Source organism: Notamacropus eugenii, chromosome 3 (genome assembly GCF_028372415.1).
Source record: "Notamacropus eugenii isolate mMacEug1 chromosome 3, mMacEug1.pri_v2, whole genome shotgun sequence".
Taxonomy (NCBI): domain Eukaryota; kingdom Metazoa; phylum Chordata; class Mammalia; order Diprotodontia; family Macropodidae; genus Notamacropus; species Notamacropus eugenii.
The window spans coordinates 260,772,008-260,798,207 of NC_092874.1; the positions used below are offsets into that span (position 1 = coordinate 260,772,008).

The 26,200-nt window shown below is 37.0% G+C and overlaps 1 protein-coding gene across 1 annotated transcript in view; it reads right to left on the bottom strand.

Moving 5' to 3' along the window:
* Positions 1 to 16,474: 16,474 nt before the first annotated feature.
* The window catches only part of LIN7A (lin-7 homolog A, crumbs cell polarity complex component), a 183,573-nt gene continuing 173,847 nt past the window's right edge, over positions 16,475 to 26,200 (bottom strand). The window contains exon 6 of the mRNA XM_072655475.1: positions 16,475 to 17,744. The gene's annotated coding sequence lies outside the window, so the exon portion shown is untranslated. The remainder of the gene's footprint in view (positions 17,745 to 26,200) is intronic.

Below are 26,200 nucleotides of genomic sequence, written 5' to 3' on the forward strand. Positions count from 1 at the left end.
TAGAGTGGTTTGCCATTTCCTTCTCCAGCTCATTTTGCAGAAAAGAAAATTAAGGCAAGCAAGGTTAATTGAATTGTCCAATGTCACACAGCTAGTAAGTGTCTGAGTCCAGATCTGAACTCAGGAAGAAGTCTTCCTGACTTCAGTCCCAGTTCTCTATCTACTATGCCATTTGACTGCATGGATGGATGGATGGATGGATGGATGGATGGATGGATGGATGGATGATTGGTTGGTTGGTTGGTTTGTTGGTTGGTTGGTTTTACTTATGTTTCCTCCCCTAGGGAATGTTAGCTCCTTGAAACAGGAATTATTTCATTAAAAAGTAAACAAAAACAACTCCCCAGTGCCTAGCAGTGTCTGCCTCATGGAAGGTACTTAATAGAGATTGCTTGATAGAGTCACAGCCTTGCTCTCATACCTGCATTTTCAATCAACTCCTATTTCTTCCCTTCGTTCATTATTCATTCTAGTTGGATTGGTACACTTGCTGTTTCCCATATCCCACACTGAATTTCCCACCTTTCCTCCCTTAGTACAGGTTATCCCCTGTGCTTAGAATTCAGTCTCTTCTTTTCTGTCTCTTAGAATCCTTAGCTTCTTTGAAAGGACAGACTACATACTCCCTTCTGCATAAGTCCCTTCATGGCCCCCCTCCAATTGTTAGCATTGTTTCCTCTCAAGATTGATTTGTATTACTTAATACAATTTCTTACCTACCTGCCTTTCTAGCTAGCATTACTTATGTACATATTATTTGTCCCAGTAGAATATGAGTTTCCTGAGGACAGTGACTTTCGTTTTGGTCTTCATACTCCCCTAACACAAGGATTTGATACACAGGAGGTAATTAGTAACAGTATATTGGTTTGAAATGAATTCAGAGAAATTTAGAGTTGAACACTCTTAGAATCATTTCTCTGGTTTAAGTCATCATTATCATCAAACATTTATTCATTTATATTAATTATTTTATATAATTCTCATGTGCCTACGATGGTGCTGGGAATACAAAGACAGATCATGTTTTTACATCATCTCTTCCTTCAAAGAGCTCACATTTAAATGGGAGAGATAATATGCAAACAATTATGTGTGTATATATATATATATGATTTATACAGTGTACATGGGAGAGGAGCTCAGAGGGAAGGCTCTGACAGCTGGGAGAATAGAAAGGCCTCTTGGAAGGAGATAAGATTTGCACTGGCCAATTTTTTTCTAAAGGCATTCGTTAGAATATAAATATTGCTATGTAGTGTCAATATATTATTAGAGTAAGAAACACTTTAACCATTCATTTTCTTGATTTATGAACAGAGAATAGAGCTCATAAAATATAGTAAAAAGACACATGAAATTCCATGGGACAGAAGTCAAGAAGCATCTGGTGCTAAATGGATAAAATTAGAGAGAAAGAACACTAATTGAATTACTCTTTATGTCTCACCATTTCCACTCCTTCATAGGCAATTGAGTTTGGGGGTTTTTTAAAAAGAGAGATAAATAAATAAATAAATAAACCTACCATGAAGCCTTATGCTAACCCTTACTGACAATGCATTTTGCTTCATCATTATCTAACAAAATGAAGAAGCAGATTTATCAAATATCAGAGTTTGATTTTTTAAGTAAATTACTAATGTATATAGTAGGATTTTTTGTTCATAGAAGACTAATAATTTGGAGATATCCTAATAACTATACTTAATGAAATATTGGGATCCTTCAGAGGGTATCTAGAGTGCCATTACAATTTTGCCATATGGACTTTGTCCAGACTTTTGCACAAGATCCTTGGGGGAGGTACTTGAAATGGTGATATTTGATCTCTACAAGTATCAAAAAACTTTCCGGAAGGGGAGATGTGAGAGGGGGAGCTGCTAAATACATCCTAGTTGATTTGGTAGGGACAGCAAACATTTAACATGGTGGGGATCAGGTGTGAGAGTAATCCGAGAAAGTTACTCTCTCCCTTCACCTACCTGATTGGACTAAAAGGACAACTCAGGAATGCATGGAGTCAAAACGAGCTCCAGTAGCCATTTCCAGGGCTGCATGTACTTAATGCTAAAGAACTTTGGGATGACAGAGCAGTCTCTTAGTACTTATGATGGATGACATCAGGAAAACGTACTTGTGCTAAAAACAGTTAAAAATGGACGACTGAGCCAAGAAGAGTGTCTTACTCAGTAGATGAAGAGAAATGATTCCACCAATGGCATTTTTCTCTTCACATCTTCCAAGACTGTTAGGAAGAGCTTGCTCTCTCTCTCTCTCTCTCTCTCTCTCTCTCTCTCTCTCTCTCTCTGTGTGTGTGTGTGTGTCTCTGTCTCTGTCTCTGTCTCTCTGTCTCTCTCTGAATTTCTTCTCTCTTTATACGGTTCAGTAGGAATAACAACTACCTGAATATTGCAGAGAACATATGTGCCAGCATCAGTGAGTGTAAGATTGTATCTCAGGGCTCTGATTGTTGTTTTTTTCCTGTTCTGTATCTTTCTCTGAGCACCCATGACTGAACAGCAGTCCTCAAGTGTATGTTTCTAGCTTCAGTGACTCCCATGTTAAGAGGTCTGAAGTCCTTGGGTGATTTTAGATGACTGGAAGAAGGTGCTCTTTGCAGCTGCTGCAATTTTTCTTGGAGGAGGTAATAATCACTGCTGGGGGGTTATGCCTGAGCCATTTCTTGGATTGTCTAGAATTAATGGAATAGTGTGATTAGCAGGGCTGAGGTGAACATATTTAATGCCTATTTAACAGTTTTGGGTGGTTTTTCATGTTTCAAGTATTGACTTTTCAGGAAAGTGTAACAGTAATTATAGGTTACTGTATTATATTTTAAGTTTTTGTCAGTAAGTGTTTATGAGTCTTTAGGGTTTTAAACATTTATTTTTTAGGGAGAAGATATAAATTGCTGTCCTATAATTGATATAACCTGAACCTCAATGCCTGTCTAGAAAGAGCTCTGTCAATTCCTTTTGGAGAGACCTTATAATTGGGCTTTAAGTGATTTCCCCTTAGGCTCTCAGATGCAGGCATACTAAACAACTGTAATCAACAAGAAAGAGCCTGACTATTCTCTTTAAAGGTGAGGCTCCTTCAGGGCTGAATCTAGATCATGTGAGTCCACAGTTAGGGATTCTTAACTGGAGGAATGTTGTCTCAGCCCTCTTGGGCTAACAGGATCCATTACACTAATTTGGAGCATGTCATTTGAGATGCTGATCCTCACTAGCACTTTATAATCACTTATATAACATATATAATTGTATACTCACTTTATAATATTGTATATAAAGGACATTTTTGCTCTGGACCTCTGTTCACAATTCATTTACTTCAGCTTGAGCCCATTCCAGCCCTTAACTCCTGCCCCTTTGTTATCAAGAGGAATACTGCAAGTTTCCATTGACTCTGAATTGAAGTGAATGTTACCAGCCAAATCATTTTAGGAGGAGATTACTTTGTCTGTTATTAAAGATTTTCAAATAAATCTTCATTTTTATATGACCAGGTGAAACTGACATTCATGATAATAACAACTGGCATTATATAGCACTTTAACATCTGCAAAACACTATACATGTTAAATCACTGATCTTCATAATAAATCTATGAAATAGGTGTTTTACCAGTGTTTTTTTTTTTATGGGTAGAAGATGTATTCTTCTTTTTTTATTATTTGTTTTCAGTGTTCTACAATCACTATCATATAACTTAGAATTTTTTCCCCTTCCTCTCCCTTCTTCTCCCCTCCCTCCCCCCTCCCTCCCCAAGATGGCGTGTAATTTTATATAAGTTCTACACATACATTCTTATTAAATATATTTTCACCATAGTCATGTTGTATAGAAGAATTCAAATGAAAGGGAGAAATCATATAACAAACCAAAACGTAATACAAAAGAAAATATTCTGCTACATTCTGTGATTGGATCCCATAGTTCTTTCTCTGGATGTGGAAGGTATTTTGCCTTAAAAGACCTTTGGGAATTTTTGAAGTCCTTGCATTGCAATGAAGTTCTAAGTCTACCAGAAAAAATCCTCACACACTGTGGTTGTTGCTGTATACAGAGTTCTCCTGGTTCTGCTCCTTTTGCTCAGCATCAGATCATAGAAGTCTTTCCAGGCCTCTCTGAAGTCTTCCTGTTCATCACTTCTCATAGCACAATAGTATTCCATTACATTCATATACTATTTTATACAGCCATTCCCCAATTGATGGGCATCCTCTTGATTTCCAGTTTTTGGCCACCACATAGAGTGCTTCTATAAATATTTTTGTACATGTGGGACCCTTTCCCATTTTTATGAGCTCTTGGGGGATATAGTCTTAGAAGTGCTACTGCTGGGTCAAAAGGTATGCACATTTTTGTAGCCCTTTGGGCATAGTTCCAAATTGTTCTTCAGAATGGTTGGATCAGCTCACTGCTCCACCAACAATGAATTAGTGTTCCAACTCTCCCACATCTTCTCCAATTTTTATCATCTTCCTGTTTTGTAATGTCAACCAATCTGATAGGTATGATGTGCTATTTCAGAGTTGTTTTGGTTTGCATCTCTCTAACCAATAGTGATTTAGAACATTTTTTCATATGACTACAGATATCTTTCATTTCTTCCTCTGAAAACTCCCTGTTCATATCTTTTAACCATTTATTGATTGGGGAATGACTTGTATTCTTGTACATTTGACTCAGTTCTCTGTATATTTTATAAATGAGGCCTTTACCACAGACACTAGTTGCAAAAATTCTTTCCCAGTTTTTTGCTTCCCTTCTAATCTTGGTTGCATTGGATTTGGTTGTGCAAAACTTTTTCAGTTTAGTGAATCAAAATTATCCATTTTGAACTTCATAATGCTTTCTGTCTCTTCTTTAGTCAAAAATTCTTCTCTTCTCCGTAAAACTGATAAATACGCTATTCCTTGCTCTGCTAATTTGTTTATAGTATCAATCTTTATACCTCGATCATGTATCCATTTGGACTTTATTCCTGTGTATGGTGTCAGGCATTTGTCTGTGCCTAATTTCTGCCACATTTTTAACCAGTTTTCCCAGCAATTTTTGTCAAACAGTAAGTTCTTATCCCAGAAGCTGGGGTCCTTGGGTTATCAAACAGTAGATTTCTATATTCATTGCCCTGACTGCTGTGTCTTGAGGACCTAGTATATTCCACTTATCTGCTCTTCTGTTTCTTAGACAGTACCAAATGGTTTTGATAATTGATGCTTTATAATAAAATTTGAGATCCGGTAGAGCTAGACCACCTTCCCTAGGATTTCCTTTCATTAGTTCCCTTGCTATTCTGGACTTTTTGTTCTTTCAGATGAATTCTGATATTATTTTTTCCAGCTCTAGAAAATAATTATCTGATAGTTTGAAAGGTATGGCACTAAATAAGTAAATTAATTTAGGTTGAATTTTCATTTTTATTATATTGGCTCAGCCTACCCACAAGCAATTGACGTTTTTCCACTTACTTAGATCTGACTTTATTTGTGTGAAAAGTGTCTTGTAATTGTGTTCATATAGTCCCTGGATTTGTTTTGTCAGGTAGACTCCCAAATATTTTATGGTGTCTACCCTATCCTCAGGTGCTACGAGATGGTTTGCCCCCTCTGCTGATCCCATTGATCCAGGATTTTTCTGGGGAAATATTTTATGGTTCTTTCAAGGTCAACAAATGGAGGGGGAGAATGTTTACCAATCACTCTGCCATTTTGGCTCCCAGAATTTCAAGTAGGTTACATTTAATTTGTGGGCTGAAAGTCTCAGACTCAGCTGCTGCAGATACTTGGGCCTCCTTCCACAGCTCTCATTTGCTCGACTCCATTTGACTTTTGCTCTGAGCTGCTATCTCACTGTGTTGCTGCTTTCTAAGACTATCCTGGGGCTTTTCTGCTTGACCCTGCCACAGCCAGGAGGCACTGCACTGTGTGCTGTGTGCTCCTCCAGCCCCATGGAACAAATCCTTTCTGTCAACCTTCCAGTCTGCCCTGGGCTGTGAATCTGCCACAATCTGTCACCTATTGGATTCTGCACTTTCAAAATTTGGTCAGATTATCTTTTTAGAGGTATGTGAGGGAGTTTGTCTAAGAGCTTAGGTGAGTAGTTGCTCTTACTCTGCCATCTTGGCTCTGTCTCCCATTTTTTTTTTACCAGTGTTGAAACTGAAGATGAAAGTGGTGAAATAATTTGTCTGAAGCAGGATTTGACTTTCTGGCTCTAGGTCTAGTGCTCTAGCCATTATATCATCTTGCTGTCTTTAGACAAAAAGGTCTTCAGCTGCAAAGAAGGAGGTAGGTACCATTCAGATCAAGGAGATACAATGAAAAGGAGATGCATAAAGAAAGAAACCAGGTGAGAATCCTGGGAAGCAGAGAAAATTCTAAAAGAATAAGATGTAAATTTTTTTCAAATCCTTGATTCCCACCCCACTGCTATTCCTAGTTGTGGGTTCTGATTTTTCATTTTATTTATAGACTTTTTAAACCAAGCTTATATATTTTTGACTAAAACAGCAGCCCAGGAGACTGGTATATAACAAATAAAGGAATATATGGTAATTTCATTTCCTATAAGTAAGATTAGCTTCCCAAAATTGGTCATTCTTCTTTGATATAATCTTAATTTGGCATCTACACTTCAGTGGCATCATATTTTTATACCACATGTGTGGAACTAATATTTTTTGTTGCCTTTACAATTTTACAAGGTAGAGATTTAGGTATTGGATGATTTTTTTAGAAGGTCATATTAACATCTTGCTAAAAATGAAAGCAGGACATATTAAAAAGCTACAGTTAAATGGAAGAAGAGTTTATATTTTTTTGGACATGAAAACAAGGAATAAGGGAAGTTGGTTTTATTATACAGCCAAAAGCAACAAGGAAAGCCATATCATGATACTCTTAGTCATCTTGCTTTGTGGTACTTCCTGATGAGGGGCAAGTAGGTGGTGCAATGGATAAGAGCCTCAGTGCAGGAGTCAGGAGGACCTGAGTTCAAATCTCACATCAGACACTTGACACTCACTAGCCGTGTGGCCTTGGGCAAGTCACTTAACCCCAATTGCCTCATCCTGGGTCATCTCCAGTCATCCTTTTGAATATCTGGTCACTGGATTCAGGTGGTTCTGGAGGAGAAGTGAGGCTTGTGACCTGCACAGCCCTCCCTCACTCAAATCAAAGTCAAGTGCAAGTCATGTCATTATTTCTGTGATGGCATGGTCTTCTTTGGCAACAAAGGACAAACACACACACTTCATGATGAACAGAGTACCAGATGAAATTAAATCTAAGTTGTGTACCAATAAATGCTTTAGAAAATTATGTGAGATAATATATATTACTTGACAAGAGCTATCAAATGAAGCCCCAACATATGCCTTTAATACATGCATTTACCTATATGGGACTTTCAACATGAGGTAGAATGATAAAACCTATGGTGAAAATGTGGTTTGGTGTCAAGAAATGTAAAAGATTTGTAGCCTCCTGTCAAGTCATGTTAAGCTAAGCATAAATAAAACAAGATGGAGGTAGGGAGGGATATTAGTAAAGGTATTGATTCAATTTCAATTTCTTAGAGAAATTTAATTGATGGCAAAAGAAATCAGCAAAATGAGGTGGCTGAAAGAGCTCAGAAACCACCATTATTATTTTTAAGAAAAGCACTTGACTCAATAAATCAAGATGCAATTTTTAAAGACTTTCCTCACACAAGATGTTTCCCACACATATGTTAATAAGTTGCACAAATCTATGGCAGAAGCAGCCATAGAAACATATATTCAGCTAACTGCTGATTATTAATGTTAATTAGAGTATAAAACTAGGGATTCAGATTCACATATGGTGTTACTGTAGTCATGAAGGATATACTTAGCAGGGTCTAATCTGAAGGATTTTGCTTTAATGCCAACTTTTACTAAATGTTCTTTGGTCACAAATGATCTATTGCACTGAGCTTTTGAACATTTTACAAACCAACTCTGTAAAATTCATAATTTTTAAAGAGATTGGTTTCACCATCCATACAGAGAAAAAGTGGATGAAAAGTGTATTTTTTCCAGCTTTTGACGTGCAGCTAAATGGAAAGTCCACTGAGTAAGTGGAAGAGCGGAGAGGGGAATACTAGCTGCAGAGTAAGAGCATCTGGGTTCAGATTCTGCCTGATACCTACTACCTGTGGGACCTTGGGCAAGTCATTTTATCTCTCTGAGTCTCAATTTCATCACCTGTAAAATGAAGAGATTAGACTGGATTGCACTTTAATTACCTTTAAGCTCTATACATAGGCTCCTTTGATCCTGTGTGCCTATATCTTGGACATAAACTGCAAATGGCCAATGAACTAGGCCTAGGTAAAACTAAGTTTAGATAATATTTGGGAAAACATTCAATGTTCCCAGTGACCCAAAGTTACTCATTACTATCAAGGTCCATTTTTTTTCTTTTAAAATTAATTTTATTGATATTGCTTCTTTTTATAACTCCTTCATTTCCTTCCTCACTCTTCACCCAAAAAGCCATCCCTTATAATAAAGACTAAAAAAAGAGAAAAGAAATTCAATTTAGTAAAATTAGGTACACTTCTATTAATTCTGGTAGCATATGTAGCATATCATATTTATATGCCCCCAACTCTACAGATAAGGGAGGCATACTCCCATAATTACAGAGCTTAGTTTAGATTTTTCTCGCTCTTTTTCTTGTTCTGTTATTGTGGATGAAGTCATTGTATGTATTTCTTCCTGGTTCTGCTTACTTCACTTTGCTTCAATTCCTATAACTCTTCCCATGATTCCCTATTTTTTCATATTACCGTTTCTCTTAGCACAGCAATATTCTATCACATTCATGATTTAAATACCTCAGTTTTTATTCAATTAAAAATTAATTTGCTAGTTTTAGTTCATCTCTCTGTACTTTAAAAACCCACAACACTCCGCTTGAAATGGTCAAGATTCTGCCAACCCATGGGATGTCATACTTTGATTCTCAATGGATATTGAACACCATCAGTGTGTATATTCCTGCCACTACGATAGACTTTAACTCATCCATTCTTTCTTATCTGCTGGATAGGATTTAATAATTAAATTCATGATATCATCAAAATTTGTTTAGCCAGTCTTTAAAAGGTGAGGAACTCTGTTTTCAGATTTTTTGCTACTACAAAAAAAATTGCTATAAATATTTTGATATATTTTGTACTTTATTGTCTCTGATTTGCTTGAGATATAGTCACACACACATATACACACACTCATATATATACATATTTATATAAATATATATGTATTGTGTATACTTATATGTGTATACACACATATGTATACACACATGTATGTCTAATGGTTGCATCTCTGTATTAAAGGTTGTGGATATATTATTAACTTTCGTACCATAATTTCAAATTACTTTCCAGGCAGATCCACCAGAAGCCCATGAGTGTGCCTATTTTCACATCTCATCTAAAGCTATTACCATCATTCTAAATTTTATGACAATTTGCTATCTGTGAGGTGAAATTTAATTTGATTTAAATGTCTCTTATTAGTGTTTTGGAGCAATCTTTATTTTAGTTGTTAATAGTTTGCAGTTATTTTAAGAAATATTTATTAAAAGTTCATTTCTTTAACATAGCATAATTGCAGAATCCCATGATTTTAGAAAAATCAAAATAGCAAATGATTCCAAGAGTACATGAGAGACAGTGGTTGTAAGGAAGCTAAGGTATATTTCATGATACATGGAAGAAAAGGCATAAAGGACATAAGTAACTAAAAATAGAGATGGACTAGCAAACAGGGAGACTAAGGGATGATTGAAGAATAGCCTATCTATAACCTAGGTACCTTTGAAACAAAAGGATAAGAAGAGGGCCTTAAGTCTGTGGGGCCAGTCTCATAATAAAATATTTATTAAATCCTATCCATCAGATAAGAGAGAATGGATGGGTTGTAATCTAAAGTAGTGGTAGGAATATACATACTGATGGTGTCCAATATCCATTAAAAATCGAAGTATGACATCCCATGGGTTGGCCGAATTGTGACCATTTCAAACTGAGTGTTGTGGATTTTTAAATTACAGAGGGATGAACTAAAACTAGCAAAGTAATTTTTAATGCAGTAAACACTGAGGTAATTTAAAATGTGTCGCTTTCAAAATGGAGATGCTTTTTCTTGCTGCAAAATATTTACAAGCAAGTTAAAAGATAAATGTTGATCTTGTTAACATCAGGCATAGTGATGAAGCAAGAAGGAGGTACTAAATTAGGATGAGAATAAATGTGATGAGATATGTGAATATTGCAGTGGTGGGGAGAGGGGTCCAGCACAGTGCACAAATAGAGATTCCTTTTAGATTATAAAGTTCTCCTGATGCTCTCACTTGTAGATGACATCTTGCTCAGTAATCAAGCCTTAACTGGGATCCCAAATTACTCAAAATACTTTGACCTAACAATGCATGTGGGGGAGGGGAGAGGAAGTACATAAAGAATGCTTATTGCCCAGATCACAGTATGCAGTTGGATAAAGACCCATGGAAAAGGTCCATCAGTTCATATATGGCATATTGGTACTGCAAAATAGACATTGGAGATGGGTCAAAAATTGAACAGTAGGAGAGCAGGCTGAATTGCTTTTGGGAAATTGTAGCTATTTTAATGATCCTGAGCTTTTTCATGAAGCAAAGACCAATATTTGTAATACCAATATTCTTCTGGTGGTAAAGGGTTATAATAGATGAAATAATTGCATATTCTCCAAAGAACTGAAGTTGGGGATCACACATGGCAGAAGAATGGTGCAACATAGCACTAATGAGTAATTATGCTGGAGTATTAGTGTGGACAATATCATTAGAAAAATCTAGGACCAGAAAAAAAAGATTGACTTGTCCTGTAGCAAGAATGACAGTCCAGCGTTGAACACTGTGTGCTTTATTGGTATTCAGATAGCAGAAGAATAAATGGAAAAGCCTTACAGTGTTGAATGGACTTCTCATTATAGATTTATAGGGGGACTTCTAGAAGAAGCATACAGAAGTATATCTGGATATCAAGCTGCAACATTGAAGGGATTACCATATTATTGAGATAATAACTCCACTGGAGCATATTAGAGAGCATGTGAATTTGGGTCATGTGGGAAGTCATAAAAGCAAGTGCTGAGGGAGGTATGAGTAACTAAGACTTTGCATTAATAAGCTCAGCTCAACTTCAAATCCAGGGACCTTTGATAACAGATAATTCCTTTAAATCCAGCTCCTAAAGTAATTTGAAACCACTTCTTGATAATAAAGACACCACTCCCAGTTGTATGTCTAGTATTTTATACTTCCCAGCAGAATGATACCACTTTGGTCAAGTTGAAATACTGCATCACATTTTGCAGTTCATAAAAATGAAAAATTTTGAGATACATGATGGGCATGCAGTGGCAGGACAACATTACAAATCATATTATATCTTGTAAACCTAAAATACCATTGAGTTTTACCCTACACTGTATTTCTAGAATAAGCCCTTTGTAGCAAGGACTAAATTCTTCCATATGTTGTAGCACCAAGTAGACAGTGTATTTTTTTAAGAAATAATATTGAAAAGGCATTAAAACACTTAAAATATCAGAAAGTTTTCTGGATTCCCAACTTTTGTCCATGCATCTGAAGTACTTTTACATAGTAACCAATATAGCCTAATACAGGGTCACAAATCTAGAACTGAAAAGGACCTTCTAGGTCATCTAATTTGTAGTGACAAGCTCATATAGAAATGGGAGACATTTTTGTTAAATATTTCCCAGTTACACTCTAATTGGTTTTGGCTATGCTGGGGAATTTCACTAGTCATATCACAGTCTGCATGTTTGATACCTCTGATCTACTCCAACTCTCTGATTTTACAAATGAGGAAACTGAGATCCAAGGTCATACAGATAGTAAAGGGCCAAGCCAGAAGTTGAACTCAGGTGCTGAGACTCAACATTCAGCACTCTTTTCTTTGTGCATATTCCTTCTCATAAGACACACAACTGCATGACTTGAGTTACAATTCTGTTTGTGCCACTAACTGCTTTATTGCATTCCTGATACTGTATTTTTGTTAAATATTGACTATTAAAATAATACCTTGAATTTCTAGCATGCTTTATGCTTTTCAAATCATTTCTTGCACATACATTGTCTCAACTAGTTAGGAAAATTAGGGATAATGGTACTGGGTGGTCCTGCCTACTGAGATATTATTGAATCATTGTTGATTTATCCTTTGTTTTTGAAGAGGACTGATGACTTCATGGGTTGATGTCTTGACTTGCATGTGAATCAGATTAAGTGAGGCAGAATTGCATGAAGTTTTTAGCCTCACTCACTCTTTCAGCATCAGTGAGGTCCAGTCCAAAGACAAAAACTGTAACAAAGTACTGAAGCAAGTTCTTGGGTCCAGTTGGATAATTGAGCTCACATATACCTTTGGAGGGGGTACTCAATGGCTCTCCATGGTTTCCTTGGTAACAAGTGAGGGGACTCATGTAGGTGTACCCAGCAGGGTGTTAGTAGCCACTTGGTGAGTCACTAACTAAACAACATAATGAATTTCTTCTTGGTATAAACCAAGTCTGAGAACAACGTGAGGAAAGTTAAATTTTAGAAAAGAGCTTTGTGGAGCATATTGAATTCCTTGAGAGTAAAGGGAGGTAGAGATAAATAAAAAAGTGTGTCATAAAAACCAAAGTTGCTGTTACTACCAATGTAAGTATTTTTGCTAAAGACAGTTATTTTACCTGATCTTAAAAGAACAGACTAAATCTAAAAAGTAATAATACTTGTAAATCGAATCCTTTGGTAGCTTACTAGTGCCAAACACTTTGAGAAAATCTCAGGATCAAGAAAAGCTTCCGTTTCTTGAAGGTTCAACCTCATCTCACTTAGCTTTCCAAAATTGGTCTATTAACTTAAGTAGCTCCTACAATTCTCTTCAAATTTTGTGACTAAGTTGAATGAAATGAAACTCTTCTAAGTACTCTTTTAACTCATTCCCAGTCATTTTACAAATACTTCTGAAAAGCAGTTGAATGGCACAGTGGATAGGGTATTGAACTTGGAATATAGAATCACAGGTTCAGACCTGAAAGGGATCTTAGAGATCCCACCTCTTTTCTTTATAGATCTTTATAGAAACTGAGGCCCAAAGAGATTAAGTGACTTGTCCAAGGTTACATGGGTAGTGAGTGAGAACCATGATTTGAACCCAGTTGCTCTGACTACAGACTCAGTCCTTATTCCATTGAACCACCTAGCATAGAGCTCAGTTTGAATTTTCTTTTCAACATTTAGTATTTATATGACCATGAGTAACTTAAGCTTTCTGAATCTTGTTTTCTATGTGCCAAGTGGGGATAATAATATATTCTCCCCTCAAGGGAAATTATGAAGAAAGTGCTTTAGGAGACTTAATGGAATAGAGAAATGTGAGCTACTATCAAGGCCATCTAATTATCGTTTATCATTTTTGCTGTGATGGAATTCAGAAAGAACATTTAACCTATTGGTACAGGTTGTGCAATGTTTAGAGCTGAATTATGTGTGTACCAAAGTTCTTAGTGCATTTCTAAAGTTACTAAAGCTTTAAAAATGTACTAAGAATTTTGCAGCACCTTGTGTATTTATTATCACTTTTTTGGTGGGGAAGGAAGATCATTCAAGATTTATTTTTTTCTCCATGTAGATAATCCTTATACCAGCATAGATTTCAGTCTCATCCATACTGCCACTAAAGAGACATATCAGTGTTTATCTAGAAACTATTGAACCAAATAGGCTACTGTACTAAGGGAACTTTTTATCTCAAGTCTTCCCTGGAACCACTCTAACTTACCCAAGGGAAAGGGAATGGAAATTGCCTAGGAATGATTTGAGATCTCCTCTTGATCTGTAGAAGACAAGCCTTTCTTATTTGTAATTTCTCCTAGGGCTGATCCCATTCATGGGTACAATTAAATATCTAGATTAAAAAGTTAAAAAAAAGTCAGTCTGTTATCTGTATGTTCCTAAATAACTTTGGCTCTTCAGAATAGCATAAGCATTTAAATGTGCAGATATCATAAAGACCCAACTGAACAAGTTAATCATAGATCATAGGATCATACATCTGGAGCTGTGAGTGATGTCAAAGGCCAACTAGTCCATCCCTCTCAATTTATAGAAAAGGAAAATGAGGCACAGGGTATTTAAGTGTCTTGCCAAAGGTCTTACTGATAAAAATTAGAGGCAGCATTTAAACTTAGGTCCTCTCACTCTAAACAAGTGCTTTTTCCATTTCACTATAAAAAAGATAAAATCAATTTAATGGTTAAAAGCCGCATTTGAAAATTGGCATAATTTCTCTGCATTCCAAGAGAGAAATATCTAAATCCATAAAAAGCCCATAAATACTAAATTTTGCATTTAGGTCTTAGAATTGCCTTACAGGATAGTGGTGATTTGTGTGACTAGAGAGCTACTTATTGATTATATGATTGAGGGAGCTCAGAAGTCTGTTATTCTTTCTACAATCAATTGTAATTTAAGTTCATTATCTCTTTCCCAGAGAGTCTCTTTCAAATGGCAACAAAATTAAAATAGAAATACTCCATTGAAAAGCTAAGATTGTCTGTTTCTTGTAGCTTCTGTTATAACCTTGTAATTAAGGGGGCCAAACCATTAAACACCAAGTGCATCAACTTGTTGAAGAGGAGGAGCCCAATTTTACTATTGTTATGGGTAGAGGGCCATGTTACTTTAAGTGTCCATTCCTAGTTCATTTATAGTGCACGATGTAATGCTGCTTGGTTTGAGCTCTAACTCATGTCTTGATTAATATCATCGACTGCTCTAATGAAATGTTATTGCCGATCATAGGATTGATACACTTTGGAACAGCAAAATCCCCTTCTCCCTATGTTGATTCAATAAGGTTTGAAGGAGCTATACATAGCACCAGAATATCCAACCTCAGCCATCACTTTGGCAGAGGAACCAACTAATCAAGGAGTAATTGTACTTCTGACAGCTCTTGAAAGTTGTTCTATTTGCTAATGATCAGTGAGTAATACAGATATGAAGACACAATCTAGTCTTCCTACAATGACTTTTCAGGAGACATGATATAGATTTAGCAGCAGTTCACTGCAGTGCCCAACTGGTCATGTATTTATCACCAGTATTTGAGTCACTGAATCAAAGTGAAAAAATACCAGGCTTCTTCAAAGATTACTGGTGACCATGTGTAAGTCATTGCCCCTGCCTCTACCTCAGTTTCCTCACTTGCAAAATAAAAGGGTTAGACCCGATAACCTCCAGGGTCCTATCCAATTTTGTATCTATGATCTGGTTGCTGTTACACTGTCTGACACTGTTGTACTATATTTCAAATGCATGCACAATTGGCATTTGATTTTGGAAGATCCTTCTTTAACACCACACACATAATAATGTTTTTGTATTAATGCAAAATCACCTAGTGACTTTAATATTCAGATAGTATTTGTGGTCAAGTAAAGACATTCTGTCTTCTGAATTGGCTTGATATATTGAATGCTGAAACTTGCAAATTTGTTGAAGAAATCACTGTCTCCCTTGTAAAAAATGTTTCATAAAGGAGAATCACACTCAGTTGTGCTGATTTTTCTATGTAATAACAAATAGCTTTTTTAAAAAGTAAAAACTACCTTTTGCAAGCTTAGCAAGTATCATCTAAGGATTTCCTTGCACCATATTTGTTCTCTTTTCATTTCTGCTGGTTGCATGGTGTAGCATTAGGGGCTCCTACTTCAGTCCTTTCAAATTCAGAGAGAATGGGCTTGAAGAATTTGGCATTTAATTACTTCAGCATGGCAATGTTTAAGTAGCTGATGGTCTGCTCTCCAGACTCCTTGCCTTTCAGTGGGCTTGTGCTCTCTGTTGTTAAGTAATTATCACTGTGGAAGATGTCAAAGTCTAACCAGCTATTATAATAGTGAATCGTTTGCTAAGACTTGGAAGGGGAGTTGAAAACTGTCATCATGCACAATAGTTTCGTTTTCTGAGAACAAGTAGAGTGTGCAATGGCTGTTTCATGTTTTTTAAGTTAATTAGAAAGTTTTGCTGAACCTATTTCACTTTGGTTAATAGACTTTCTCACTGAAGTTACCCATTTGTTTGGATGGTAGTCTTTCCCTTTCTACCTGGTCAAGGAAAATTCATTGTATAGCTCCTTTCTTTTCTCTGTTGAGTCAGTGTTGCTTCTTATGGGCTCTTTTGAACTCCTTTTTTGTGTCTAATCATTATCTGGGTAAATATTCCTTACTGAAATATTCTTCACTCTCTGTACAAATACATATAGATGTGTGTAGAATTTGAAGTCTATTTTTTCCCAAGGAAGAATTAGTATCTATCTATTTAGACTTTAGAGCATATAAAATCATTATTTCTTGCTCCTAATTGTTAAGAGAAATGATCTTTATTTTCAGTCTTCTAATCTCAGAAATTCCATCTAATAATCTTTGGGAAGGTAACCATTGAGACTTTGTATAACATATGTTATTTGTATGTATATATATGAAATATATATATACATACTTACATATGTTATAATTTGGTTTTTAAAGGTCTAAACTTTGATATCAAATAGACCTCTAAGACAGGAGTAGTGTAGATAGAAACATTTTACAGACAGGACAGTGTAGATAGAAACATTTTACATTTCTCCAGAGTTTGTTAACCATAAAATAGAAAACTTAAAATACAGAAAGCTGGGGTATATCTGTCATGTATTTACTGTTCAATGAAGCTGGGTCTTTTTTTGTGTAGTATTCTCTTACCAGATTTTGAATATATATAGTAAGAAAAGACCATAAATCTGTAACAAATACAATCTGACAATATATATCTTATGGAATTAAATATACATTATATTCAGTTAGATCTCAGAAGAGTAGTTACAAGCAATACCTAGGTTTAAAAATACAGTACTAGAGTTCTCTACTCTTGCTGCTAAGAAAGCAAAAGGTGACCTAAAGTTGCCCCATTCTATTAATTAATGCATAATAAAATTCATGGAAACACCAAGAGTAAAAAGCCAATTGCTTCTACAACCTGAATACAGTATAAATATAGTATAATAACTTGATATTTTTTTCAGAAAAAAAGTTTTGCATTTGTTATAAACTGGAAGTCCAATTCAAACAACTCTGCAATGTGTATATAGTACAGGGCATGAGGATGTTAATGTTGATGAGAAGGGTTTATCTTAAATGGCAAAATCCTTGAACTGATGCAGTTTGATCTATAGACTAATAAGGGGTGTGTTAATCTCTGGAAAAGCTTGAAACCAAAGACTCACTCCATTCCTGACCCTAGGAAGGTATTTAAAAGTCAGACTTTTTTTTGCTCCTTAGAGTGTTAAAGTCTGCAGATGGAGCCAGCAGCCTGTGGAGAAGCCTTCATTTTTACACATAGAGAACTCCCAGGGCTATCAATGGAAGGGCTGTGCATTTAAAGTGCACATGATTGGCAGGGGGTCAGACTCAGAGAAAGAAGGTATAGAGTTGCCTTGGTAAAGAATTTACACCACTTGTTCATAGCTTCTTTCTTGACAGGTATGATTATTGGTGCTTTCTTTGCCTTTCATCAGATGCTATAACCCTGAAGCACAGTTCCAACTCTACGTGATGGCCAGACCACTGGATCCAAGCATTTTTTTCTCGGTGACCTAAAAGGCAGAAAAAAGAAAAACCTGAGTTAAGAGAAATGAGCCATTTTTCTCCTCCATTGATGAAAATATGCTCAGACTATCCACACAGGCACATTCATTTGGAATTTTGTCATTCAGGCACACTGTTTCTAGGTGTGAGACGGGCATTGGATATCTGTGAGAGAAATATTTTGAATGAACAATGAAAAAGCAACACATCACAGGGAAGGAGAGAAAGGATGCTAGAAATAGCACTAGGCTGGAAACCTGAAAATGGGGAACATTTAGACTTTCTGTTTTAACTCAACTCAATTCAAGAAATCCTTATTAAATATCTCCTGTGAGCCAAGGGACTGGGGTAGGAAATACCAAGTCAGAAATAAAAAGTGTCTATGACCCTCAAGGGGATGATAATACACTTAGGGATAAATCATATGAAGAGAGAAAGAAATTGCAAGGAATCTGAGAAGGGAAAGGGCACTAATGACTAGGGAGAATCAGGGAAGACTTTCTTAGGTGGTACATGAATTGAACATTGAAGGAAGACATTGATTCTAAGAGCCATAGCTTCAGAGGATGGATATTCCAGGCATGGTTTCATATGCAGTCATTTTTTCCCTATTTTCCTTTGTACAGGGAAATGGTCATATTTGTTGGTGTTTGTTAAGTTCATGATAGTAAAAAGCAATTAAAATAACATATTAGGTCATTATTAGTACTTCAGCATCAATATATTTCAACTAGCTTGAAGAAATGACAGACAAATCTTCAGGGGGAGGTGAATGGTGAAGGCTGGAGCACTTCATGGTGATCAGGAAGGGCAACTGTTACTGAAGTGTCATTGTAGAGTGGTTTTAGCAGCTTGAGGGCCCTTTGAGGTCTAAATTTGGACCCTATTTGAGGGAATGGGATTTTGATTTCTGGGGAGATGGAAAGGTGCTGCAGAGAAATCCCATATATAGTACAACATAATCTAACCTTATGAGCAAATGAATGAGTCACATGTGCATGCTTTCAAGGTATTTGCTGTTATGGATATATCATACTCCATCTCCTACCTCCATGCCTTTACAAGACTGTCTTCTATGCCTTGAATTCACTCTCTCCTTAGTTTCCCGATCTTAGAGTGCCTTGTTTCCTTCAGTATTAAGCTCAGTGGCCCTCTTCTTACAAAGTCTTCTCTGATCCCATTTCTCTCCGGATATTAGTGTCTTCATTCCTCTAATTAACCTTCCATTTAATTTGTATGTGTTTTCGATATGCTTGCATAGTCACATGTTACTTCCACTGATATAATATAAGCTCCTTGAGCATAAGGATTATCTCATCTTTCTCTTTGTGTCCTCAGTGACTAGTAACGTGCTTGGCACATAATAGGATTGCTGAATGATGGAGTAATTTCATTTCTGAGGGATTTTATCCCCTGTACACCATTAGATGATTTCACATTTATAAAAATCAACTGCACAAGTCAAATCAAGCATTCATTAAGCACAGTAAGGATGGTGTCTGGCGCTGTGCTAACTAGCTGACACTTGAAATTTCACCAGAAGATAGAAATGTGAAGATCTAAAGATCCGAGTGGGTTGTAAACTCAACACAAGTCAGGTATTAGGAAAGCATACAGCAACAAGCAGACCTAGCGTAGCTCAGATGGAGAAAATAAGTGCATGCCAGGTCCTAATGACAGTCCCCAGGGCACAGCTTAACCTTTTGGAGATTAGAATTATGAAGTCCTGGCAGATGGAGATATCTCATTTTCATAGTTCTTTGTTCCCAATAAAAAGAAAGAACATCCAGGGATGGGATAAGTGAATGAATGACTCAATAAAATAACAACAAATAGAACAACCTGTATGAAGAGTTCACCATATGCCAAACACAATGGACACAAATGCAATATCGACAGTCCCTACCCTCAAAGAAACAGCTTACAAAGGATAGCAATAGTTATAGATGAGTTTTTAGGACAACTAGGCAAGCAGTAAGAATTTAATAAGCACTTACTATGTGCTAGGTACTTGAGAAAGTTCTGAAGTTAGAAGCAAAAAGATAGCCCCTGACCTCAAGGAGGTTAGATTCTAATGGGGGGAAGAGGACAGCACACAAAAGGAAGTTGAAAATGGGGGTAGAGGGAAGAAGAAGGAGGGGAAGGTATATTTTTGATGGTATGGTAACTAAGTTCAAAAAGTCAAAAGCACAAAAGTTCTGATTTAAGTTACAAAGAGGGTGAGTGAAACAATAGAACGTGATTGAATTTGAGAGTCGTGTGTGGGGTGGGCCACAAAAGTCTGAGGTTAAAAGGGACACAATCGATGCTTAAGTATTTTATGGGCTGTCATATGAGGTTAATAGATACTATCTTGGCCCCAGGGAGAAGTACTAGCAGCCATGGGTATAAGCTAAAAAAAATAGATTTTATTTTAATATGAGGAGAAAAACAACTTTCTAACAATTTGAAGTTGCCAAGAAGTAGTCATATTCCTCTTGTTAGCTGTCTTCCAGGGGAGATTGTATGGACACTGTTCAGGGATGATATACAAGGATTCAGGTACAAATTGGAGCAGATACTTCAGGTCCCTTCCAACTTGGGCATTCTGAGGGTTTTGGTTTTTGTTTTAATACTCGGTGAAGAAGGCAGAGATAATGGTGCTGGGGGAATTGTCCTCTGGTTACTGATTCCAAAGGTACCTTGGATATATTGATGCTAACTGGAATTTCCTTTGCACAAGAGTATTTTAAAAAGCATTGGATGATCATTCATGCCTTTAGCTTCCTAAATAAATCCACACTGACCTTCAAAGAAGAGGCTTTATGCCTACTCAAAGCCTTGCCTTTCCTGGGATTCATGAATCATCTGTGAATATCCACATGTGATTGGTATACAAATTAGAAGTACTTTAGACTGGTGCTTATCGATTGTTGACAGTGTGGTAAATGTGGCCTGGAAGGAGATGAGGCTTGACTTCAGCACTGGTGTTAATCATGGTCCTCTGAGAATTATATCCATTACATATTAAGAATCTAATTATGGATGATTGTCATAGAGTTATACTATGTTAAACTTACAACCAAGTAGTTTCCAGCTTCAGAGAAAAAAAATAGCTGATGCTATCGAGAGTGATTGATGACACTAATTCTGGTGTTGGCATTTGTATGCCACTGTGGCACACACAGCAGTGGCTCCTATCTTCTGACCCACAGCATAGATTCTGCTGAGGTTTCTGGCCGTAGCTGCTGATGGAAGAAATGGATGTTGCTTGCAATTCAGTATTTTCTCATAACTGGCTTCACTTACCAAGTGCCACCTAACCCAAATCTGACTGAGTAACCTTGCCTTCATCTCCCATAAGATTCCAGCTAGGCCTTAATATTTGGAATTAGGAAAGACATCTAGATATACATAAGGTGCACTATTAAACTAAATGAAAGAAGCTTGACTGTGTGTACAAAGAAGCTTGTACGTCTGTGCCTCTGTGTTTCCATCTTACAGTATTGCTAGTGGATAGGAAGAGGATGAGAGTATACTTAAAAAAACAAAACAAAAAACCTGATGTTTAGGAAGTAAGGATAGGGAAGCAAGAGAGACAGAGGCAGCAGACAGAAGGGAAAAAACGGTCAGCTTCTGAAGCGATTTAGTCTAACCCTCTCATTGTAAAGTTGGGAAAACTGAGACCTAGGGAGGATATGTAATTTGAGCAAGGGCCCACAGGTCAAGAAGCATCAGAGGCAAGATTTGAACCTATGTGTTCTAATTGCAGGGCTAGTGTACTTTCCATACTGTACTGTACTGTAAGATAAATGGGGGGAAAAGGGGAACAGGTGGAAAGTGCTGGTTGACAATCTGGAGGTCTAACAAAGTCATTATGGAGCAGTGTTGTATATAGAGAAGGGGATCATGAGGGTGGCCAGAAGACTGACCAGGCCAAATAGAGAGGCTTAAGGCTAGACCATCAAGAGGATCACAGCAGCTAGGAAAGGAGTATCTGAAACCAAGAGCAACTAGGGATGCTTAGGCCACAGAGGATTGGATTTGGCAGGGGTGGATGAGAAATGCACATAGTCCTGAGGTTTGGGAAGGCTGCCATGAGGAGGAGAGACTTATATGCTGGGCCTCCAAGAGTATTTCTGGGAGCAATGGGGCGATATAAAGAAAAAAACGATTCCTAACAATTAGAGACATATAAAAATGGGGAGTCCATGCTCTCCTCTATCCATGAAGATTTTCAAGTGCAGATAGCATGATCATTTTCAAGTAGAGTTCTTATTAATTTTGTACATGCTTTGTATCTATATACTCATTTTATCCTTATCTGTCTCCTCTCTCCCGCTAGAACATAAACTCCTTGATGGTAGAGAATGTTTGCATTTGCTCTCTATACTGAATTCCTGCACAAGCCTTACATATTGTAAATTATTGATAAATAATACTTGTAGGATTGAACTGGATTAATGAAGATATAAAAGGCAGAGCCCTCTCTGCTCAACGGAGACTCAGAAATTATAGGTTTAACCTGGAGAAGGCTCTGGTTGAAATTGAGTTTAACTACAAAGCTAAATTAATCTATCTTGGTTTGAAGTTATTGTAGCAGTTCTGCACAGTGTACCTGGAGAAACGTCTTGTACAACCTTTCATCGTTTTTCAACAGATATTTCTTTGCTGCAGTGAGCTGTCTGTATTATGTGTAACAAGCCCTGGCAAAGGGCTGACTGGCCACAAAGCACTGCAATTTGTACTCTTTCAGGTTTGAAAAATCAGCCTCTAAGGTGGTAGGGGATGGGCATGGCAAGTGGAGTTTTTCACACATGACTATGGTGGGCTGTGTGAAACTTTGGATGAGAAGAGAAGGGAAGCATGTGTGCCCTTTGGCAAATTACCTAAACTACTTGGGGTTCTCTCAGGGTAGCAGGGGCCTGCCATGTCTGCAGTTTCCTTCAGTAAGAACATGAGAGATGGTCTCCAATTCATTAGACAAGCTGAGAGGTATATGGGACTGTGGGTGTTTTATTTTAGACGTTTGCTCACTCAGCAGCAGGCAAAGGACAGAAACAAGCCTAAGGAGAGAGGAACACTGGACAAGCCCTGCCCTGTCCCATATTCCTTCCTTTTGTGGTTTTATTAAATGTATCCTGGTAAAGAATGTACTTGCTAGATTAATATTCTCTTTCATCAGCACTGTGATCTAACCTGTCCTTGGATTGCCAGATGGCTCTTTGTATGGGAGTGAAATGGGAGCCAGGCAGGAAAGAGGAACCCATCCCAGTGCAGGGCCTAGGAGTTCACTCCCATAGCATTGTTAGAGGTAAATTGGGGACATAAGCATGAGTGATTCATCACTACTATTCTATGCACAGCATTACTATGAACTAGGTCATAAATCTACCCCGTTGTAGATATTTTACCTTATTGTGGAAAGAAATCAGCTCAATCACAGAAGCCATGAGTCGTCCAAGTTACATATGTATCAAGCTAAGTTATGTCTGCATCAGGCAAACTTACTTATATATCAGGCCATGTTACATATGTATCAATCCAAGTTGTCGTGTTACATCTGCATCTGGCCATGTTACCTATGTATCATCTTTATCCTATTTGTTCAGATACCTTCTTGAAGTTAGTTGTCTTTACCATCTATCGTTTATGTCTTTATAAAAGCAGATGTTTCTTAACTGTGAGGTTGTTTTTCTGTACTCCCACATATTCCTGTACTTTGCTAATACTTCGAATCTGAATAGATCAAAAACAGCTTCTGATTTTGTTCCTGTTCTGTAAAAAGAAAGCCCTATAAGGAAAAAAAAAAAAACCCTAGTCTGTCTGTACTCAGAGACATCGTGTCTCCTGTTTCTATACTGTTGACTCATTTCAGAGATTTTCTTTCTTATGCCACAACATAGTCCAAACCCTTCATTTGACAATTTGGTCACTGAATCCCAAGTAGGTTAGGTAATTTGCCAAAGGGCACATATGTAGTAGGCATCAAAGGTGGTAGGATTTGACTCCTCTGACTACAGAGCCCGATTTCTCTCAACTCTACCAGATTGTCTCTCTAGAGTGCATCAAAATATCAGCTATGACAGTTACAGCTACACATTACATAATGGGGTGGCTACCTGGATTTCTGCCTTCACTTACATGGTCCATTAAATATCACTGATAAACTTACCACCAACACCACTTCCTCCTTGATTCCTTTCTCCTGGTCACCATATCCCTTTGCCTAATTCGTTAAATAACCTGTGCTGTCATCCCATCTCCAGATCTTTCTTCAGTGATGTCCCACTCCCTCCTGCATCTTTAATCTCTTCTACTCCAAGAGCTCCTTCTCATCTGCCAATAACATGCTCAGATCCCCTCTTTGTCCTTTTTACTCCATCCAGCTGCCTTTCCAACCTCTTCCTTCACTTTTCTGACAAAAAAAGCTTGACAAAAAGTTATCTGTATTTTGGGAGTGAGGCAGTCAGCAAAAGAGTGGATTAGTAAAAACTTGTCTAACCCTCCTTCATGCTCTCCCTACCTATAATTAATTTTTCATACTAGTTCAGGAATATTCTTAGCCACATGTAGATTTTATCATGTCATTCCTTTGTGAAAATATCTGTTGTGGCTCCCTAATGCTTTCCAAGTTAATCATAAACTTCTTTGCTGAGCATTCAAGGTCCTCCACCCTTACATGCAATTTATGTTCCAGTTAGAATGTTCTCTGTGTCACCCCAAGAGTGCCCTGTGTTCTCCTACCTCGGCTTATGTGTCAACTGTGTCTGATCGTGATACCTATCTTTGTCTATTTAATGTCTTCCTGCCCTTGAAATTTCATCTTATTTGCCATATCTTTCATGAAGTCTGCCCTGATCTTATTGGCCAATAAAGTTACATTCCCATTTGGGCATCACACAACCTTTTCTTTGAGTAAATTTCTAAAGCATTTATGTGATGTTGGGTATTATAGTTACCTGCATTTGTTTCTAGCTACTGGACTGTAAGTTCCATGAGAGCATGGGAGTGTCTTATTTATTTTTTAAAATTTCCCCTAGCTGTTAGCATGATGCCAAAGGATCACCATCCTGTCCTCTCCCAAATATAGCCTAAGGCATAAGACGGATTAAAATGAGATTAAGAAATGTTTCACAAAATAAGTGAAAATACAATACAACATAGATAATGTCAGTTTATTGTTTTCTAAGTCAGTATACTTCCCACGGGGATCTATTTCTATTTCAGTTTTATAGCACTGCTCTAGAATTCTTTGAAATCAAATCTCCATTTCTAAGGGGCAGGGGAGGAGAAAGTTACTGATTTTTTTCCTTGAAGAAATTTTAAGTATGAAAGTATGTAGTATAGTTTCTGAGGAATATTTTTTCTACCTGCATGCTGCATTATTAGTTGTTCTTTGACTTAAACGCCCACAGATAAGGTAAAAATAGATGTGATAACATATTCAGAATGTACAAACTGCAGGCCACTTAAAAGAGAGCAAACCCAAATCAAACATACATTTTGTAGATTGGCTTCTATTTTCTTTAAGATTGATCCCATTGAAAAACAAAAGTGTAAAAGACTTTTCCCAAAGCAAGAAGGTAATGATGAGGTCAGATCTTTTCTCAGAAGCAACATCCATCTGAGTTAGCAAGTGGAACAAATCCCACTTAAACCTTAAAAATCCAATTAATTAAACATTAAATTAATAAGTGACACCAAAAATCTGTTTGACTGGATACCACATCATACCCACAAGTAACTTCTTGTTTTATTCTTTTTTTTTGTCTGGACCTCATGAAATAATCAGGTTGTCAAATCATATGATCATAGATTTCTAGCTGGAAAGGATATTAGAGTTCATGTAACCCTGCCTTCTCATTTTACTGGCGAGGAAGCTGGGGTCAGAAGGGTTTAAGTGCTTTGCCTAAGCTCCCACAGGTAGTGATGGGGACCAGATTTGACCACAGGTGCTGGACTTCAAAGCCATTGAGTGATCATGCCAGCCTGAGGAATCTAGAGAGATCATCATCGACAGGTCAATCAACTAGTAAACATTTATTAAACATAGTTGTAGATATTAAGCATAAAAGGATAAAATGAAACTTATATCCTATGTCATACACTCCATTTTGTCAGAGAGAAATATCCATTTCTAATCTCATTCATTTATATATCACAGAGGCAGTGCTTTAGAATGAAGAAGACTTGGGTTCAAGTTCTGCCACTGTCATATACTAGCTGTAGGACCCTTGGCAACTCACAACCTTTCATTGTTCCAAACAGCTCTCTTATACTATCATAGATTACTGAGCAGTAAATGAATTACATTGGTGGAAGGAGCTTCAGTATCAGGAGTTTTCAATGCCTATGAAATCCATTTCATAGACAGTTCTTCCTCCTACCCTCCAAAAAATCCAGGGCCAACATAAGAACATTATATATACTTTACAGATATCTTGTTAAAATTATGTTAAAGCAATAGCATAACAATAGGCTG